Below are 21,410 nucleotides of genomic sequence, written 5' to 3'. Positions count from 1 at the left end.
GTGGACACTTGGGTTGCTTCCGTTTTCTGGCAATTGAGAATTATGCTGCTATGAATATCAGTGTGCAAATACCTGTACAAGTCCCCGCTTTGAGTCTTTACCTAGAAGTGGGATTGCCAGTCCATATCATAGCTCTATTCTTGACTTTCTAAGGAACTCCAAACTCTTTTCCATAGTGGCTACACCATTTTACATTGCCACCAGCAATGCATCACAGCCTTTCCAACACCTGTAATTTTCTCTGTGTGTGGTTTTTTTTTAATAGTAGCCATTCTAGTTGGTGTGAAATGGTATCTCATCTGGTTTTGATTTGCATTTCTGTAGTAGCTAATGATGTTGAGCATCTGTCCATGTGCTCTTTTCATAATTTGTGTATCTTTTTTTGAAGAGGTATCTAGTCAGTTCTTTATGCTCATTTTTCATTGAGTTGTCTTTTTGTTGTTAAATTGAAGAATTTATGGCTTCCAGATATTCTCTCCCATTATGTAGGTTGTCATTTTACTTTCATGATCAAGTCCTTTGATGCAGGAAAGTTTAACATTTTGATGTGATCCTAATTATTTTTTCTTTTGTTGCTTGTGCATTGGGAGTAAAGTCTAAGAAACTATTGTCTATCACAAGGTCCTGAAGATAATTCCTACATTTTCTTCTAGGGGTTCTGGCTTTTATATTTTATAAAGGGGTCTATGACCCATTTCAAGTTGATTATTATATGTGGTGTGAAGTAGGGGTACACCTTTATTCTTTTGCCAATGGGCATCCAGTTTCCCCAGCACCATTTGTTGAAGAGACTATTCTTTCCCTAATGAGCGGCCTTTGCCCCCTTATTAAAAATAAATTGGCCATAAAAATGAGGGTTGATTTCTGAGCTCTCAATTCAATTCCATTGGTCTTTATGTCTTTGTATCAGTGCCATGCTGTTTTATTTTTTTTTAAAGATTTGTTTATTTATTTATTTCTCTCCCCTCCCCACCCCACCCCAGTTGTCTGTTCTCTGTGTCTATTTGCTGCATCTTCTTTGTCCGCTTCTGTTGAAATCCGCGGCACGGGAATCTGTGTTTCTTTTCGTTGCGCCATCTGGTTGTGTCAGCTTTCCGTATGTGCGGCACCATTCCTGGGCAGGCTATGCTTTCTTTCACGCTGGGCAGCTCTCCTTACAGAGCCCACTCCTTGCTTGTGGGGCTCCCCTATGTGGGGGACACCCCTGCATGGCAGGGCACTTCTTGCGCACATCAGCACTGCGCATGGGCCAGCTCCACACGGGTCAAGGAGGCCCGGGGTAGACAGACGCCCTAACCACTGGGCCCAGTCTGCTGCCTGCTGTTTTGATTAATGTGGCTTTTAATAAACTTTAGGATGAGGAAGTGTGAGTCCTCCAACTTCAGTCTTCTTTTTCAAGATGACTTTGGGCTATTTGGGGTCCCTTACCCTTCTATATAAGTTTGATGATTGGCTTTCCCATTTCTGCAAAGAAGGTTGTTGGAAATTTGATTGAGATTGCATTGAATTTGTAGAACACTTTGAGTAGAATTGACATCTTAACGATATTTAGGGTTCCAATCTATGCCTGTGGAATATCCTTCCATTTATTTACGTCTTCTTTGATTTGTTTAATAATGTTTTGTAGTTTACTGTGCATAGATCCTTTACATCCTTGGTTAGATTTATTTCTGGATGTTTGATTCTTTTAGTTGGTCTTATAAACGAATGCTTTTCTTTATTTCTTCTTCTAATTTTTCATTGTTGGTGTAGAGAAACATTACTGATTTCTGGTGTTGATATGTACCCCACCACTTTGCTGAATTCATTGATGAGCTCTAGTAGCCTTGTCAGGATTTTCTGTACATAGGATCAGGTCATCTGCAAATAGGGAGAGTTTTACTTCTTCCATTCCAATTGGGATACCTTTTCTTTTTCTTCCTAATTGTTCCGACTAGAACTTCCAGAATAGCAGTGGTACATAACTCCTCACTTTTCTCTTGAAGCTTTCAGAACTCGCTACTTGTCCTTTGCATCCCATAGTTTGATCAGCATGTGATGAGGCATATTTTTCTTCAAGTTTAGCCTGTTTTGCATTCTTGGGTCTTGTTGAATGTGCATATTCATGTGTTTTGCTAAATTTGGAAAAATTGTTGTCATTATTTATTTGATTGTTCCTTCTGCTCTTTTCTCTATTTCTTCTCCTTCTGGAATTTTTATAAAGTGTATATTGGTATGGTTGAGGGTATTCCATAGGATCTCTTCAGCTCATTTTGCTTTTTGTATTTCTCTTGTTCTTTCTTCCCCTTAGCCTGACTCATTTCAATTATCTTGTCTTTGAGTTCACTGTTTTTTTTTTCTTCTGCCAACTCTAATCTGCTTCTGAATCCTTCCTGGGAATTCTTTATTTTATTTATTGCAGTCTTCAACTCCAGTAGTTCTGTTTGGTTCCTTTTTAAAATGTCTATCTCTTTACTCAGATTCTCATATTGTTCATTCATGGTTTTCCTGGTATCTCGTAGTTCTTTCTTTGTATTTTCTTTCATCTCCTTGCACAAATGGAAGATCTTTTTTTTTTTAAGTCTTTGTTAAGTATGTCCACTGTCTGGTATTTTTCATTGATTTTTTTGGATTTTTATCCTCTTTCTTTGGATGGAACATCATTTCCTGTTTGCTTGTTTTGTAAAATTTTTTGCATACTGTACATTTTAATATTTTAAAATATTAACTCTGGGGTTTACTCTGTGAAATATCTGTTTCTTGAGTTTGCATCCAGCTGTTGATGTGAGAGATCGTATTGAGTGTGACAAACTAGGAAAACCAAGTAAAACCTAAGTGGAAAAACACCTTCCTTCCACCACCTTTGCAAATTGGCTTTTCATTGCCTGGTACTCTCCATCAGAAGTGAGCCCTCCCAACAGGAAGGTCAGCCCAAGGTAAATGCAAAGTGCAGGTCCTCCCTGTCCTTCCTGCACCTATGTTTTAGGCTTGTGCTTGCTAGTGGCCTCAGGAGCTCCCCTGGTTACAGATGTTTAAATGTCCCCTCTGTTTCCTAGGAAACAGACCTCTTCCTCTGCTGTTCTACTGTGGGACTTAAAGCAGGTAAACCATTGCCCCAGGCCATCTACCTCAGTTGTTCCCTACCTTGCTTTCATTGTCTTAAGTTTTTTTGCCTGGAGCACAAATTCTGGAAGAGGGGACACATGGGAGAGGAGTTTCCCAAGTCAGCCTTTCCCTGCTGGAACAAAGCCAAGGACATACACAGAGTCTACCTGGCTCCAAACTGCCCTGTGTGAAACTATGGGAGAGGACAGGAAGCACTAGGAGCTTCTCCTACGGTTCCCCAAAGCACCACTTTCTTACTTAGGACCTACCCAACAAATGCAGCTCTTCAGTTTTCCTCCACAACTCTGAGGGAATGCACCATCTTCACGCCTTCACCACTGCCTTTGCCAGGGGCAGACTGGAACAATGGCTGTCCTCAGATCCCCATGGATCCAAAGTCTTCAAGCAAAAGCTGTGATCAGTGATCATTTCCATACCCCAACCCCAGGGCTTGGGGAACTGGCTTTTTATGTCCCTCTCTGGCATCAGGGAATTACACAAGTGGCACAAACCCCTCTGACTGCCATGAGAAGTAGGGGTTGGGTGACAGTTACCACCTTACTGAGAGAGCATTTTACTGTAATTTACCATAATTTACCATCCTTTTCCTACCACTCTTCCCTGGATACTGTACAGTATTCTACCAGACTCCACAATTTTGAAATAAGTGATATCGACTGTTCCTGCCTATTGAATAGCTATTCTGGTGGAAGGACTGACACTTGTTGGAGCTTCCTGTTCTCTCATTTCCCACAATTCCCTGTTGCTAACCCTTTGAATAACATTTTGGGACTTGACTCTCCGGCAGTCTAACCCACTGGGATTGACAATCTAGCTTATTTTGGTAGAGTTTACTTGACTTAATATGAGAGGTTTAAAATTAATTTAAAGAAAATCCTTCCCATGGGATCTGTGACAGGAATAGTTGAATACGAAAGTGTCAGGGAAGGAAATGATCCTTGTGTGGATCCTAATCTTTGAAAAGGATTATTACTAATTATTTTCTAGATAAGTTTAGAATTGAGCATTTATCTTTTTTAAAGCCTTTTAAATTGGAATTATAATTGAAAATGCTCCCCTTCCCCCCCCCCAAGAAAAAAGAAAAAAGAAAAACCTTTACAAGTGAAATAAAGATAGGGAAAATTTGAATTAGCCAGAATTAATCCAGGGTTGAATACTAAAGTTGGAAAAGCTGCTGAGAGGGATGAAACTTCTCGGCATAATCAAGTAACAAAAGCTGGTGCCCCTAATGTCTTCTAGGATGTATAGCCTTTTCAGTGGGAGCTCTCTGTGTAAATGCCGAAAGGAGAGCGGGCATCAATTTGAGATGGTGGCAAAACTCTGTGTTATTAGAGAAAGGATAACTGTGGTGGAACGGGGGTGGGAGGTGGGGGGTGGGGTGGGCAGAGAAACAAAAGAGAACCGGAAACTCCTGTGACCAAAGGAAGAAAATGGGTGATGAGATGTTTGCTCCGGAAGGTGTGATATAAACACCCTCATTTGTCTCTCTTGTAAAAATCTTGAGAAAAATGTTACAAGGGCATTATTCCTTTTATAAGTAAATTCTTTTTGGAGTACCCAAGAAGTTGCTGATTTTGGAGGAGGAGTGTTGACGACGCAGTCACTTGAGACACATAGCACCTCATTAATTCAGCTGTGGAAACCATTTGATCACTAGAAATGCAACACTTATTTTTAAAAGGACATTTCCATCCACGTAGGTAATCTGAGGATGACCAATCATACATTTTCAACAAAGAGCCACACGAGGACTATAGGGGAAAATTCTGCCTCTCCATTTTCTTCCCCTATGTTGGTGGCCAGTCTTCATGAACTGATAAAGTGTTGGTTACTCTGTCCTCCGTGTTTACCCAATTACTACAGTACTTACGGTAAAGCGTTTGGATTTTCACAGTACAAACTTAGTTGTTTTGTTGTTTTTGGAGTTTGGTTTTTTTTTTTTTTTTTTTGCTACATTCATCTATAAATTAGATACTAGTTGTACAGCTCCATTTCCTGCTGATTTCTGAGAGTATTTTCTTTAAGCATGTTTTTCATTGAAGTGGATCCAATATGTTAAAATGCAGACAATGGATTCACTATTCTAAGTGTTTCACACAGTATGTGACATTTTTTCCTTAAAAAACACACAATTATGAATACTTACATTTTCACAGCAAAAAAAAAATTACAAGGCTTGTTTTCAGCTACCGTCATCATAATGATGAGTTCAGGAAACAGGTCCCTTGGAAAAGGCATTATTTGCCCTATTTTATAGGTGCGGTTGTGGAAGTACATAGTGTCCTCACCTGTGTGAGGTCACTGGAGCCCAAATGTGTAGCCTCTGCACTACCTTTCCCAAACATTCATGGGAAACCTATTTGAGGAATAAATTAGGAGATGTTCTAGGGGAAAGGTAGACATAAACCTGCTTGGCCCCGCCTCTCCAGGAGCTCAGAAACTCAGGCAGCAAATGGAAAGATGAAGCCATAGAGGAGCCAGGAAAACAGTATATGACACAAGTGCAGTTGCTGCTTAAGACCATAGCTGTCAGCAAAGGCTGGACTGAGGAGGTGGTATTTCTGTGTAGCCTGAAGGGTGACTCAGATTGTGCTAGATAAAGAAGAAAAGTAGGGACATGATGCAGGCTGAAGGAACAGCATTTGTGGGAGCACAGAGGGGTGAAAGTGCTATTTTTTCCCATCTTTACTTGGATCTAGCCAGGGGCAGTATTAAATGAAATGGATGCATCCCCTCGGGAGAGCTGACAGCTGACCTTGATTATGTGTCATTTTTTAAAAAAAACTTTGCTAAAAGACCCCATAAAAGATAACATGTTGGTCAAGATCCAAGTAAAATAGGGACATGATTATTCATAATATTAGAGATTATTGGGAAACCCAGCGGAGACTTCCTAAATGTCAGTTTCTGAATTTGCTGTACAGTTGTAAAATGAAGACATGGCATCGTGAAACCAGTTTGAGCAGAGACAAAAAGTTGCTTTATGGTTGTTTGTTATGCTACCCCCTTTACCACAGACATTAGAATATTCCTCAGAGCAAAAGTAGACATCTGCCGCTAATGAATGGGAAAAAAAATGTTTATCAGAGTGGTATTACGGTTAACATTTCTTTAAAGAAAGGAAAAATAATCTACAATAAGGATGGTTTGACTCCTAAAAGAGAGAAAAATATTCAAATGTAAATTGATGGGTAAATTCATTTTCCTTTCTCACATAAAATTGTGGTAACATGTTAAAAATAATTTATGAAATTATAGAAAGGAAATTGGATTTTATTTCAGCCTTCACGTAGGAATGTATGGTCCGAAGTCTGACTCTAGACTGAATATACTGCTAGAAACTGAATGATGGCTCAGAATAGTATCCATGACATTTGGTTCCATTAAAGATTAATAGTAGTGTGGCCTTGGGTGTTTTGCCTTATCACAAAAAAGCAACATTTAGTGACGAGGGGTTCTGGATTATGTATGAGGTGGCAAGATTTCTTGTCCAAACTGCCATTCACTCGCTGACATTCATTCCTCACAAATGCTCACTCTAATTTTCCCTTTCGTAAAAACAATAGTAAAAACATGTAAAACCAGTATGCTCAGATACATGGTAAAGAGGAATAAGGTAATATGTATGACTTCTTTGGAAAATTACTGAATAATAAAAGCTTCAGAAAGTCCTTCTAGAGAGCATTATCAATTCTGCTCATTCTTCAAAGATGGAACACGTTGAAACCCTACTCTATGACATAAAGCTCCTTTGAAAAGATGGGTTAGTAAGGGAGGAAGGGCGATGGAAGGCAAGGAGTGTTGACTTTAGAGGGACTTTGTCACTCATTTATATGACTCTGGGCAAGCTGCTTAAGCTGACTGAGTTTGTTTCATCACCTATAATTAGAGATAACACATAAAACTCAGACTCATTAGAATTAAATGAGATAGGCTAATTTATTATCATGTTTAACGACATTCACAATCAGAAAATTCAACCTAAATTTCTCTTTTTTGTTTTGGCCCATGTGGAAAAACACATGAAAACATTATATATATATATAAATAATGAAAGCAATATATATGATATATATAATGAAAGCAATACACATATTTTATATATATGTATCTTTGTGGAATGAAGAAGGGGAGAGTCAAGGCACAGCCTTTTCAGTATTACTGTAAAGTGGGTGTCTGAAGGAGAATGCAAGTGATTAAATATTTCCATGTCTTATGAATATTCACAATTCAAGGGAGAAAATGTCTAAGACTTATGCAGTGTTCCAGAGTATCTTTTTTTTTTAGCAAGTTGAAAATCCTCTTTAAAAAATTTTATTGATCAATGAGAATTTTTTTAAAACTTTATTTCAACTTCAAAATGTGAATTAACAGACAAAAGGCATCTTAACAAATAATGGAAGCTTTCATTTTAAAAAATCCTGTCCAGGAACATTTATCTTTTTAATCCTAAAAACAAACGCAATTGTTTCTCCAGTGTTCTAAAAGATTTAAAAAATGAGCACAGATTGGTTAAATGACATGACCAAAATCTCCTTGTCAATGAAGAAAATGAAAGGAAAAAATGCTTGATCATATTCACATCTCACAAAACTAAATTGTGTATTCATTTTGTTTAGCATTGATATAATGAGTTATTTTCCTTAGCTACAAAAATATTACAATATTACTGTTAACCCTAATCTATAAATTACGTTACTTATATTTTTCACATGTATCACCATATTCTTAACACATTATAATAGAGGAACATTCTTGTGTTATTAACCATAATCCTCATCTACCACCAAAAGCGCTATGTTGTACAGTCCATCGCTTATCCTCTGTCTTTCAATTAACATTAACTTCCCTAGACTACCCTGAGAATTTTTTTGTTTTTAAGCATGAAGCATTCTCTGTGTTTCCTTTGGGTTTTGGAATCTTTGCTTAATCAGCTGAATTGCAACTTGGTCTTTTAGTACTTAGTTCATATATAGCTCAATTATGTTATAGTTTTATTGTGTGTCACTCTGTTCTGTCAGGGTTTTCTCTACCACTTTTGTGTGACAGTTTTGTTCACCGATGTTTTAAAAGGAAAAAAAAAAAGACAATCGCCCATCCAGTCAACACCCATTTTGCATATCATCTCTGTGGAGTAGAGATGCACAAAGAATTTAAATGTGATCAAAAAGTACTATTGGAACTAGATCTGTATAGGACCATGATGTCTCAAAGCCCTGGCACTTGTGAATCACTGAAGCTTCCTGAGCCCAGTTCCAGGGATTTTTCCCTGAGCCTTTAGTTTCCATGGCAGTTTCAGGACTTGGTTGTTGAGCTCTGATAACAAATGTGAGCAACTCCTGGCTGCAAACACCTGTCAGGGAAGATTTTAGATAAGCTGTGAAGATTCTGACAGTCTTCTGAGTAGAGTACTCAGTAACTCTCCTGCTACATGCTCTTTGGAAAATCATGCTGACCAATCAGAAAGACTTCCTTTCTGTACATGGTGAGAGGTAAGCATTTCTGCCTGGCCTGAGGTGACATGACGTGGCTGCTTCAAGAAGTCCTAAGGAGCTGTGGCAGGTTCTCTAAGCTTCTTTGGTTCCAAGGAACAGAAACCAAGTTATGCATGTTTAAGTATAAAAGAGAAATAGATTACAGAAATACGGGCATATGGGCTAGGAACAGCTGGACTTGGAACTGTCTGAAACTCATTGCTATTGGCTCTCTGCCTTCCGTCTCTGCTTTCTCCCTTATTTTTATCTTCTCTCCGAGGGCTGTCATCTCCTGCCCTCTAGGTCCCTTGGGCTGTCCCCAGCTCCCCAATTTTGCCCAAAGAACAGGGACACTTCAAATAAAATTACTTCTGTGGATAAGAGGAACAGTAACAAAGATGGATTGTGACCTTGGCAAACACAGAAAGCCAACCACATATGGTGAAACGTTCCTGATGCTGCTTCTTGCTCTTCTCAGTATTGAACTTTTTTTAAGGTGGTCCTTTTTTTTTTTTTAAAGAGGTACTGGGGATTAAACCTGGGACCTCCTACATGTGAAGCAGGTGTTCAACCACTGAACTATATCCGCTCTGTTCAGTATTGAGCTTTCGAGGGCACACTTTGACAAGACGGCATAGAATCTTGGGAGTAGTTCCTGATTCTTTGTTGTTACTCTTAATTTTTGCTCATAACTCTCCATCCTTAATCCTTATCCTCTTTTGACTCATGGCCTGTCTTGCTTGAATCTGAATTTGGAAGGGACCTTTGAAAATCATCTCCTCACCTCAGCTGGGAATCAGCTCTACAAAAGCCACAAGGAGAGTCCATCCATCACAAAGCAAGTTTATGGTTAGGAAGTTCACTCTTCATGAAATTAGAAATTGTTAGACAGTTCCTCACCACTGCTCCTATGACTTTGAAGTCCTGCCTCTCTGTAGTTTTCCCGGGAGGCCCATGTGTTCCTTGTGGAACACTATGGATCCTTTGTATTTTCCAGCCCTCAGAGTAACCTTCAGACTCCTTTACATGTAAGATGTTACTCTGTCATTCTCTTAAAGATAACTAAGTGCATAAAGTTTCCTGGATCTTGCATAAGTGCTTTGAATGTAAAGTTTTTAAAAAATGCTTGGCAAACAACAAGACACTGGAAAAGCCTCTGAGAGAATGGGAGATGAGAGAGAGAGGTAGGAGTCTTTCTAAGAGATGTCTCAGCCCCAATAAGATTGGATATCATAACTGTGATGTGGCACCATCCTAATATCCAGAATTTCCCAGCAGTATACACAGTCCTCACCATTGGAGTGAGAAGCCATAATGTAGGATTAGCTCTATAATACTAGAGTGTGGGGTGTGGACTGTGTGGATGTAATAGACAGATAGAGTCAAGTGCTTATAATTTGATGGAATGAACTGGGCCACCCAGGCAGGGTAGGGAGGATGAAAAGGGGCTATAGCCTGGAAGAAGTGGACAAATTGAAGAGACTAATGATTCTATAAAGTTTGAATTTGGAAGTGATGTTAATACCAGGTATTAATAAAGTGCTTGTATATTCTTGGGACCATGAGTTGCTAAAACCATGTATTAATGTAAAAGAATGCTTATACCTTCTGATTGACTTCAAAATAGGCCATACTTATCTCATTGTCAATGCTTAACATAAGGTAACAATAGGCATCGTTTTCCTTTTAGGTAGAATTTGCATTTTTATCCCAACTATCTCCTAAATTTACTTTGTAAAGTCCATTTCAGCCAATTGGTATATAAATAAATATTTTGAGAGCATCCTGGTATTTTTCTCAAAATTGTACTAATCACTGCAAAGGAAGATTTAGAAAATTAAAAGAAAAAGTTCAATGTTCAAGAAATTTTTGAGAAGCTCACTATTTTCAATCAAGGTTTTTTTTTTTAATTTATGCAAGCAGGCTGGAATTGAAATTTAAAAATTGCTGTGGATATACAAGCCTGAATATTAATACTTAATTCTTTACCAATTTATAAAGGTCAGTTAACAGAATATCCACACTCACACACATATATATTTATCTCCTATAAGTGAACCATTCTCTGGCTTTGGGTTTCTCCTGTCTTTGGTGAAGACATTTTTTCTAATTCTTGTTTTAATCAACAGAAAGAGAGCTAAGTCAGTAATCAATATGACCATTTCAACTTATCATGCACTTATTAATCATGGGCATGTGTTTTTGTTGGCATGTGGGTTCATAGAAAAGTAAAGCAGATGCTGTGCTTGCCTTTAGGGAATCTCAGTTTGGTCCATATATTCTGAGGGCAGAATTTATTTTTCATATCTGGTATGAGATGAGCTCTGAATCTGATTTTGTTTTTTATTTCTTTGTTCAAAACAAGCTCAGCATCTGTTTTTGTTTGCCTGTTTCTTTGTTTACAATTTCTGCCTCCTTTAGTACTAGTAATCTTGGTGATTTGAGCATAGTTAGTTGATTCTTCCATTCTTGCAGGTAGATGGCTACTTATATATCCCATTTCTGACAGCTTTACCACCTGGCTGATCTCCACCCATTAGTTTGTATTGGGGCCTCATTTGATTGCTCACAATGTGGGGGATCATTTTACTTTCCCATGGTTTGTGGGCATTTCTGTCAAAGAGAACAGTTCATCTAGAATATGGTGGCAATTTCATGGCATTAGGCAAGGTAACCATCTAATTTGTCATCCAAACCTGGATACTTTTGGCTAATAGTTATGCCAGGGCAAGAGGCTTAAACCCGGGACTGTCCATGACAAATCAGGACATATAAGCATTCCATTTATAGGAAATAGTTTTTCAGGTCAAAGCCTTAAATTATCCGTGTTTCAGCGATCACTTCCTTACTTAAGACTGCTTCTCTCAAACTGGGCAATCTGTGTCCTAGTTTAACAAGCAAAACTAAAGGATAGAAGTGACAGCTTCCTAGGATAGTGATTTTATTCAGCTATGAGTAATTAACAATACAATTGTTCTATAAACAAATATATTTTATAGAGTAGGATGCAAAATGTGCGTATTTTAAAGTGTTAGGTTGGAAAGAAATACCATGTTTACAACAAGTTGCATAAAATTTGGGGTATTCAAAGAAACATCACATTTGTGGCAAGTTGCTTAATACAGCATCCCCTGCCCTCTCCATTTGCTCTTCTCCATTATTTGTCTAAATGTTTGGAAATACCTGACTTAGGTGACCTCACAGTTTGAAGAAGAGGAAAACTGATTAACACTGTTCAGAAAATATTTTGGAGACATATGAATTATAGTTGGAGGTATCAGGAAGGTCACTTTCCCTCCCATCTCTCTTGTAAAGGTACCTAATTTGGTATCACAGAAATTTTCTTCTTTGGTGGTTCATCACCAATCCTTGTCATTTCTCTTCATTATATATCCTGCCATAACCTACAGAATTGAGTGGGAGAGAGTGTAGACTACAATGTAAACTATGATCCATGCTTAGTGGCAATGCTCCAAAATGTATTCATCCATTGCAATGAATGTACTATACTTATGAAAGATGTTGTTAATGTGGGGAAAAGTGGGAGGTGTGGGGCGTGAGGCATGTGGGACTCCCTTATATTTTTTTGTGTAACATTTTGTGTAATCTAAGTATCTTTTTAAAAAAAATAAATAATAATTTTTAAAAAAAGAGAAGAAAAATAAATTGTCGATGTTTGGCCAGCCCCACCCAGGGGAGGGGCTTCTCTGGGCTTCAGAGCCCACTCTCTAGGCCAGCAAGCACACACCTTTACCAAGGAGATGGCTTGTCATACCACAATGCTGCAAAAAATTGTGAATCATCCAAAAACCTTTTCTTTGCTTTTGATTTTATTTCCCACTCATATTTCTCTATGGGAAGTTCTGAACTGGCCTGAGAATGTGAGTCTATTTACGTGACTCCTATATATCTAATTGCAACTATGAAAGAAAGTTTCTGGGTTTATGTGTGCATGTGTGACATTTTCTTTTGTGAATATGCTTCATAAGGTCAATATCCAAATGATGCTTTCTTAGGATATGGATAAGGCTATTTCAGGGCCTAAAAACTGAGGACAGGATAATAGAACATGGGTATCTATAGGAAGTGGGACCTTTCAGAGGCCATTTATAACATTTCATGTCTTAGTCTACTGGTTCTGTTATGTACCACACAATGGGTTGACTTACACGATGGGAATTTATTGCCTCCTGGTTTCACAGGCTAGGAATTAAAAATGAAGTTCTCACCAGGCCATGCTTTCTCCCAGTACCTGTGGCCTTTGGTGCTGGCTTGCTGCAATTTCAGGGGTTCCTTGACTTGCATCTGCCTCCATCTAATGGTCTCTTCAGTGGATTTCTTTGAATTCTGTCTTCTTTTCTTTGCTTATAAAACTCAAGTCATATGGATTATGGCCCATCCTGATTCAGTGTGAACTTCATCTAAAGAGGATGTTTTAATACCTTACCCCTAAATGAATTTACACCTTAACAAATAATAACATCTTCCAAGGTCTTATTTATAAATGTTCACACTCATAAGAATGTGGGAATATTGCAGGGACAGATGCTGCACATTATCCTGCCACAACCCACTGAATGTACTGGGGGAGAGTGTAAACTATAACCCTTGCAGGGCTGCAGTACTCTAAAATGTATTCACCAAATGCAATGAATGTGCCACAATGACAAGAGAGGTTGTTGATGTGGGAGGAGTGGGGTGGGGGGTTGGGGGAGTATATGGGAACCTCTTATATTTTTAATGTAACATTTTTTGTGGTCTATGTATCTTCAAAAAAATACAATTAAAAAAACCCCAAAAACTTGAATATGTCTTTTGTGAGGGGTGTGATTGGATCCTCAGTGGTGTAAAAAAGAAATGAATTGTTCTGTGGTAAATCCCAGATTAGGGGAGGAACTTGATATTTTGGGGAAAATATTGTGGTTAATTTGTTGGTGTGACATAGAACTTGAGGCCTTGGATTTTCAGGAAAAAAAAACAAAACAAAGAGAGCCGCAATGGAGATAAAACCAGGGATTTGAAGATCTAAAGAGTGAGAGGAGATGGGACTGAGTTTCGGGGTAAAGTGTGACCAAGGGATTTGATTTTGCTGCCTAATTACCTGCTACCAGGGTCTGATAATGAAGCTTCCTGTTCACCTTCCAAAGTCTTCTGTAAGGTCTGCTACACAAGTAAGTGACTTCTACGAGAGAGAGTTTCAAGAGAGAGCAAAGGGACAAAGGGATGCATTCAGTGAACTGCTGAAGCATGTGGAAGCAGTCACAAGATTCATTAGCAAGTAATTTAGCAAAACCTCCATGCCCAGAGGAAAAGAAAACATATTCCCACCTGCTCCGAAATCCTTACAGAAATTGGTAGGCATAGACACAGGGCACACCCTGACTAGGGCTTTAAAACAATTCTTTAGTATTGCAGAAGGCAGGGTCTGTCAACTAACCGTTGGGTTGCATGTTTATAAGATAGTTTTCAAATGCTTGGGTGGTACAGTCTGAGAAGACTGAGAGTAGGGAAAGCAGAGGGTCTCATGCATTACCTACTTTTTCCATTTACTCAGAAATAACCAAGGCCATTGGTCTTATTCTGATATCTGACATGGTTTAGAAGTTCTAAGTTTAATGGTATGTAGGAAGTAGAATACCGCTGACACATATTGTATAGGTGTTACGGGATTCTATCTAGGTTCTTGGCTATGCTGCAGAAATGAATTTCAAGAGCACGCTGGGTAAGTTAGGCTAGTAGTTTATTCAGGTAGGGAGGGAAGAGAAATGGGAGGAAATAACAGAAAATAACAGAGCAGGGGTCCCAGGTAGTGAGGAAGGGGATGAAAAGGGATGAAGAGGGCTAATTTACAAGCTATAATTTCCCATTATAGATTTTAAGTCCCAGGGTTACTTACGTGGCCATTTGGCAGAGTTAAAATGGTGAAAGCGACACAGAGAGGGCAAGATGGGTCCATAGGCAAAAAGCAAGGTGAGAGAGCACTCGGGCCTCACGGTGTGCTTTTAAACTGCTAATTATTCCACCCCTTTGCTAATGGAAGGGACGGGGCTCCAGCTGTTTGCTGTTTTGATTGATTACCCCACCCATCAATTCCTTAGTGAGGACCCAATGATAAAGATTCTAGAGAACATCCCGGGCTTTTCCTTGTTCCCAGGAAGAAGTCTTCGTTCTGGAGCAGAATCCCGGGAGTGGGCTTCCTCCAGCACCCATCTTGGGGGTTTCTGATGTCCACGTGAACTCTGCCAGGTTCCAGATCCGTCTATTAATTCCGTATCTTATTAGCCTGCTTCATAGGGGTATAAAAAAATCGTTAAGTAGAAAAAAATGTGCATTCAAAATTGCATGTGTTAAGAGCCTAAAGAGAAGTGCAATGAGTAACAATAGTTAGGTTTAGTTAACTTCATGCTGACTTCCTAATACTTGATATATTATTTTACCAGTTTTTCAGTTAGCTCATTTCCAAATTTTGGAATGCTTAAAATAGATTTTAAAATGTTCACATAAAAATAATGACCCATTTGATATTTATTGAGCATCTTGCACAGATAAGGCATGAATTCTGGCTCTGGTGATATATTGATAAACAGACTCTTTCACCTGCCTAAGGATCTTTCTAAAATAGAGATACCCTAATTTATTGCATTTATTAGGGCACAAATATTTTTTTTAAGTTTTTTATTTTTATATTTATTTATTTATTTATTTTCTCTACCCTCCCACCCCCCAGTTATCTGTTCTCTGTGTCTGTTTGCTGTGTCTTCTTTGTCCTCTTCTGTTGTTGTCAGTGGCACAGGAATCTGTGTTTCTTTTTGCTGCGTCATCTTGTTGTGTCAGCTCTCTGTGTGTGCAGTGTCATTCCTGGGCAGGCTGCGCTTTCTTTCGCGCTGGGCGGCTCTCCTTACAGGGAGCACTCCTTGCGTGTGGGGCTCCCCTACGCGGGGACACCCCTGCGTGGCACTGCACTCCTTGCGCGCATCAGCACTGCACAAGGGCCAGCTCCACATGGGTCAAGGAGGCCCGGGGTTTGAGCTGCGGACCTCCTATGTAGTAGATGAACGCCCTAACCACTGGGCAAAGTCCATTTCCCAATTAGGGCACAAATAAGTATCCATTGTTGTTGATTGCTATTCTAATACATTATGCATATTAAATTAAAAACATTACCCTGAATTTGATAGTTCTCATTTTTCATTAAAAATTTGACTTCTGAGAAAGCACAGTAAATACTGTTAAGGTTAATTGAGCATTGATCTATCCATTTACATATTAGTCTTTCAGAATTCCAGTAATATATAACGGCAATCTTTTTGTTATCTTAAAATTAATTAGCTAGGCAATTATTTTGTGTTCCTAGTTGAATTCAATTTTTACTTAGAGAAATGATCTGATAATTCTCTTATATATTCTAGAATGAGAATTTTTTACCCCTTAAGAAAATGGAAGTCCTTATAGCTTTGGCATATGAGAGTTATTGTGATTTTACATTCCTCTGGAATATATTTTGTATGGAAATGTATACACTTGTGAGGAAATAACCTGCGTAAGTCATTTTGAAACTTCTGTTTAATCAGATTCTGCACATTTCTGCTAACATATTTCATAGCCAAATATTTATGTTTATAATCGTACCTTTTATTTGTTAAGCATTAAGGAGACTCCCCACGTAGGGAAAAAAAAAAACAAACCAAAAGCAAAACAGCAATAAATAGGAGAGAGTTTAACTTTTAAAGAGAAAAATAGTTCCTGAATTAATATGGAAGATTTGAAGAAGTAGAACCTACGTGAAAAGTGAGCTTCTTACCACAGTTTTAGAAAAGTAACTGGCCGCACATAAAGATATATTTCTATTTTTTTTTTACTAAAAAAAATAGAATTTATCTGTGGGCCCCTTTTGCATCTTCCCAACCCTTCCTCATTCTGAAGCCATCCTTTCTTTCTCTCCAGTCCTCATCCCCATTCCTTCTTCATCCCTTCTCTTTTATCCATGCCATTTCTCCAGGGTTGGTTATCTTTATGGTGCTTTACACTGCCATTCACCTCTATCTTTTTAAAGGCCTTCCTGTCTGATTATTCATCCTGATTCTTGTTCTTTGTTGTGCAGATCCTTAATCTGATCACCTATTTTTCTTAGAGAGGAAAAATGTTAAATAATCGTGGATTCCATACAATATGTGCATTTTCATATTTAGAGATAGCAACTTCAGCATGTTCTTAATTCATGGCATGATGATTTGAATTATTGCCCAGAACTTTCCCATTAGCACCATATGCATAATACTGTCTGTACTGCCTCCTAGAGCCCTCCTGAGCAGTTGTCTTAATCAACAGTGTATCCAGTTACCAAACTAATGTATATTAAGCCCCTACCATATCAGACATTGGAGTTAGGAGGTCATAGCAGTCGTCCAAGAAAGAGACGGTGATAGCATGGACTGTGTTGTTGGAAGTGGACATCATAAAAAATGGATTAATTCCAGGGATGTTTAAGAAATAAAACACCCAGAACTTGGAGAGGAATTGCACATGTGGGTTTATTCAACTTGTTGACTAGTAATAGTATTTACTAAGAGGGCGTGATGGAGGGAGGTCATCAGTCTAGTCTTTGACCGAATCCCCTTTACCATTATGCCTTTTAATAATTGAGCAATAACATCTCAAAGGCTTGGCAAGGCCAATAAACTGTTTTGTTTTTCTCAGGAGGTACCAGAGATCGAACCTGGGACCTAGTATTTGGGAAGCAGGTGCTCGACCACTTTAGCTGCATCTGCTCCCCAAAGCCAATAAATTCTAATTTGTGTTCTTTGATTTTATTGTAGAACGTTGTGTTTCAGCTAAAATCCCCAGGAAATGAAAGTTTACGTCCCTTTTTCTCTTCTTCTCCAATAACCTAGGCTAATTCCTCATTATATCTGGATAATTGCATGGATTTCCTAAATGGAATCTGTAGTAATGGCCTGTATCATTTTCACTCAAGAGGTTTTTCTCCCCTCGAGTCCTTCTTGGTCTCCCTGACATATTTGCCCTGTGTGGTGGGTCTCTCCCACCCAGGCATGCCTGTCCATCTGTTTTAGTCCCAGTACTGATAACCCCTCCTCCGAGAAGCCTCCCTTGCTCTAACTCCCTACCACTATGCCCAGGCACCCACTAAGAATGTATTCCTTCCTTCCTTCCCAATGCTTCGTAGCTCCTTGTACATACTTCTATTATTGCATTGATAGACTATGTTGTAATTTTTATTGGTTTATGTGTTGGTCTTCCTCAGTCGATGAGGTCTTGAGGGTAGAGATTACGTCTTATTCGAGTTCATATCCCTTGGCATCAGCGCAGGGCCTGGCGCACAGTAGCCCCAGTAAAAAGTGTTGAATTGAGTGCTCTCCTCCTTGTGTCTTCCCTGGTTCCACGGATGAAGGGCAAACTCTCCAGAGGCCTGTGTGATAGGACCTCCCTCTAAGGACCGACCTGCGCACACCACCCTGGCCCTTGGTACAGCGGCATTCTTCTCACTTCCTGGCATCTGCGAATGATGTTTTCCTTGCCTCGAAGGCCTCCTTCTTCCTCCCCACCTAAGGAATAGCACACAGCCACCCATTCCGTGACAGCAGAGCCCAGATTCCACCGTCTTCATGAACATGGAGGGCAATCCCAGCCTGCGTTAGGTCCCTCTCCACAGGACCTTCAAGGGATATTATCATCATGCTTTGTACAACCCCATGTGCACAGTGTACACCCTCTTAATCCAGGTAGTTCATGTGTATGAGATTCATACCCACCTCATAACAAACCCTAAGTGTAGCGTGCTTTATGCTTCTTTTGTGTTTTCCACGCCACTGAACAGTCTTGGCCTAATGATGGTTGAGTAATAAGTAATTGTTGGTGTATGTAGAACAGAGTGGAAAGTAATTTGTGGGGCCTAATTCCTGATATATGGGCATCCAGTGTATAAGTGTCCAATAGTTCTTTCGTTGCCATGTTGCCTTAGAAGGAGATTTTATGCAAAACCACAGAAAAAGAATACTGTGATAAAAAGGTCCCTTTTAGTGGTACGTCTGTATTTCCACATTGCTGTGTGATAGATTTAGTGTGCTGACCCTGAAGTTATCTGGGTGTTTGTCTGCCTAGTTTAATATATTTTGAAATATTAATTTCTTTCAACTCCATTATTGAGAACTTTTCTTCGTGTCTTTTTTTTATAGTGCTTAGGGGGTATCCCTAAGTGAGGTCTCCTTTCTCAGAAAAAAGGGAAAATACTACCTATTTAATGAAGAATGTGAGTACAGCATGAGGTCATTTGAGGGAAATTCTTAATACAGTAACAAGCACATACTAGGTCTTCATATGTCAGTGTTAAATGATAATTAAATCTTGGTAAGACTCTCTGTATTTTGTATATGAAGTGCTAAATTCTTTGTCATAACACTTTGCAAACGACAAGACCTAATCCTAATTATAATTACTTGGGAACTGCCCAACTGCTTTTCGTGAACTGAACGCAGATTTGTTACAGTTTCTTTCTACTTACAATTCTTTGTTCTTCTCTTACAAAGAGTATGTACGACATAGGTATTTTGATTCTTTCCTTAGGAAAGAGCTGGCCCTTTCATTTGACCTTTCTATTTAATTCTGTTTTTCAAATCTTGTTGCCAGTTGCAGGTTGTGGCAGCAAGTCCATGGTAAACATTTGAGTTAGCACATGCTGATCACATTCTTAAATCATCTCCCACTTGAAGATAACTGATGTAACCTACTGGAAATCAAGGCTGTAAATTTCTAGATAGGAATTTCAGTGTTACGGCAATCAATACCTTACAGATAGTGCTCACAGTTGTTGTTTTTTCATTCTATGAAATATGTTGACGAGAGGGAGGAAAATCAATGCCTGGGAATGAAAAACAGGTGTCGAGCTTGATAGGGGCATCATGCATTTGATGTTTGGAGGCCAGCCGGCCCTTTCAACAAACAGAGCAGTAATTCTGTCAGTTACAATATGTGTGGAATTAATGAAAATGCCAGAAACAAAGCAGCCTGGACAGCAAGCCAGTTCTGCCAAAAATGTCAGGGCAAAAATCGTATCTCCTTCTTGCATCCCAAACCAATGCGTTGCAGAAAGACTGGGTATTAGAGTTAAAGTGCAGGCACATTTGCAGCACTATAGCACCTCTCCCTTAAACTCAGACATGAAAGAAAAAAGTAGGACCAAGGGTAACAGGTGGACTTTCCATCTTGCTCAACGACCATGGCAGCTTGTACCTGGCAGGTATGTGGAGATGTGGAAAGCCATCTGATAGAGCACTGGGCAGGAATTTGGAAGTTGCCGAGCTTGAGCACATCAGCAGTCTTTTCTAGGCAAATCAACCTTGGTCTCCTTCTAGAGTCAATGAATGATGTCTACAGTTTGTGCTAGCCAAGAAGATAGGAGAAGCAAGAGGGGTTTCTGTAACATTGAGGATAAATGATGAGTGATTTTTATAAGATGCAAAACACCAAATAAAATCATCGTCAATTTCCTAAAATACAAAAAGATTTATGGTTATTCAGTATGAGGGAACTTTTGGCTAATCTGGTAAATTAGGGGAGGATGAAGTATAATATTGAAAAAAGGGAAATCTAATCAGTCATTTTTGTTAATACTACCCTCTTCCTGGAAAATGCAGACGAATTGCTGAAAATTGATTAAAAACTATTATAAGAGTTCAATAAAAGTGTAGTTACAAAATTAAATGTATGAAAATCCATAACTCTGGAGCCACAGTGCCTGGATTCAAATTCTGGCCATGCCACCTATCACCTATGTAACCCTGGGCAAGTCACTTAACATCTGTGCCTCAGTTCCCTCATCTGGAAGATGGGGGAATGCTATGAGAATGAATTAAATTGTTATTAGACTTAGAATAGTGCTTGCCACATGCTTAGCATCATATAAGTGTTGCTCTTGATATTATTTTTTGCTATTCCTAGCTTCCCTGTATCCTTTCTATAAGGCGTAGTTAAGAAGATCCTATTTATAATATTACTGAAAAGTATATAACGCTCAGACAAAACCCAACAAGAAATACTACAAAAAAATAGTATAAATCATCATATTTGAAAGATGTCAGTTATCCCAAAAGTAATCAAAAACTTAATATAGGTTTCAATTAAAATCCCAGTAATGATTCAGGAGTAGGGTGCTTTACCCTGCCATATATTAAAGATATATTGAAGTTATTCTAATAAAAATATTGAAGTCTGAAAGGATGAAAATAAGTCCAAACATATTAAATTAATAAAAGTAGCTTATCAATCTGAAAAAAATAACATTTCATAAATGGTTTCTGGATTGCTAAATAATTGTTTGGAAAAATATTCAGTTAAATAGCTGTTTTACTCCTTATAAAACCTTAGATTAAAGTTTAGCTGAGAAAAGTTGACATCTTGGAATTACTAAAAAATAAGTATCAGTAAATACATTTGTAGCCTTGGGCATTGAGGAACATGAGATTCTTCTCAGCATGATCTCAAACGTCAAAAAGTGCAAGTCTCATAAATTAAAAGATTACAAGATTTGACTACATATATAGTTCTTATTAGCAAAGTTGTGGCTTTAATTCTGTTCATCCAAAAATCATTAAAAAATTGAAGTAAAATGACAAACTGGAGAAAATATTTACTACCTGAAGTAGAAAAAATAATGTCCTTGAGGTACTATGCACTCTTAAAAACCAATAATATAATATAAAAATGGAAAAAAGGTTGCAACAAAAAACTTATGAAATCAGAAATAAGAATTGCTGCTAAATATATAAAAACTCAGCAACAATTCTAAATGGAAAAAAATATACTGGAGCCCTCATA

General features: G+C 38.5%; 1 protein-coding gene across 4 annotated transcripts in view; it reads left to right on the top strand.

The window, feature by feature from the left end:
* Nucleotides 1–21,410, top strand: part of PTPRM (protein tyrosine phosphatase receptor type M) — an 805,217-nt gene that overhangs the window by 413,609 nt on the left and 370,198 nt on the right. The window lies entirely within an intron of this gene.

This window comes from Dasypus novemcinctus, chromosome 16, assembly GCF_030445035.2.
Source record: "Dasypus novemcinctus isolate mDasNov1 chromosome 16, mDasNov1.1.hap2, whole genome shotgun sequence".
Lineage (NCBI taxonomy): Eukaryota > Metazoa > Chordata > Mammalia > Cingulata > Dasypodidae > Dasypus > Dasypus novemcinctus.
This window is presented reverse-complemented; position numbering and strand designations above follow the sequence as displayed.